General features: G+C 36.3%; 1 long non-coding RNA gene across 1 annotated transcript in view; it reads right to left on the reverse strand.

The window, feature by feature from the left end:
- Nucleotides 1–476: 476 nt before the first annotated feature.
- Nucleotides 477–966, reverse strand: part of LOC108973373 — a 1,593-nt gene continuing 1,103 nt past the window's right edge. Inside the window, exon 3 of the long non-coding RNA XR_001993722.1 lies at nucleotides 477–644. This is a non-coding gene — a long non-coding RNA (uncharacterized LOC108973373). The remainder of the gene's footprint in view (nucleotides 645–966) is intronic.

Genomic DNA, 966 nt, shown 5'->3' on the forward strand with positions numbered 1-966 from the left:
GGAGTTGTCGATTTATAATATTTGTCCATTCTAAAATATTTTTCCGTGACTCGCAAAAATTTGCGTCGATATGTATTCAATCTCATACATATGCATACATATTTACCCTAGTTTGTAGGGGAAGCTGTTACAGCGGCAAGGGAAGCGGTCAATAGGCGGCCATTCGTTTGTTTTTTTTCGGCACAGCCTGGATTTTCTATCATCACACAAGTGCTCAACCAATGAGCGTGACAGATATTAGAATACACACGTTCTTAAGGACACAGGTATTGAGACAGCTGCACAACTACATAACTGTGCCCCTAAGAACGTGTGTATTTTAATATTTGGCAGATGTCGCTTGCAGTCTGTCGTGCTCAATGCGTTCAGCGCTTGACTCTTTGACAAAACGTAAGTTTCGGCCATTGGTTGACCGTGACAACGGAGATGCGAAAGAAGCGTGCGACACTTGTGATTATGAATGTATGTACATATGTATATGGCTCGCATTTGCTTTAGTAAACATACAGACAAATGTGCCAAAGAAATAATATATGTACATATGCATGTGTCATGTCTGAGTGGGTTGCGTTAGGTTTTTTCGTTGCGGAATTTCTGGATTCGGTCCCCGCGCTCAAGGCCTGCGATAGAAGCTATGCAATAGCCTAATAAAATATAATATACATACATGTTATATTATTGCAATATAATATACTATATAACATGTCCACATACATACATACATGTTTGTGAATTTATAATACATTTAGGCTATTCACGGTAAGGTAGTTATTAGATTAAAAATAACCTCTATGATCCGTGAACATCCCGTATTGTATGGTTATATGCTTATTTTTACACAAACAGCTGTTCATTGTTTACATTTTAAGTTCAATGAAATTTCTACTTATAAAATGCCTAAACAAAGTTTAAAAAGCAACATAATTGAATTTAAAATAAGTTCTGCTATTCAGAAAATGGACTTTA

Source organism: Bactrocera latifrons, unplaced genomic scaffold (genome assembly GCF_001853355.1).
Source record: "Bactrocera latifrons isolate USDA-ARS-PBARC rearing strain unplaced genomic scaffold, ASM185335v1 scaffold_472, whole genome shotgun sequence".
Lineage (NCBI taxonomy): Eukaryota > Metazoa > Arthropoda > Insecta > Diptera > Tephritidae > Bactrocera > Bactrocera latifrons.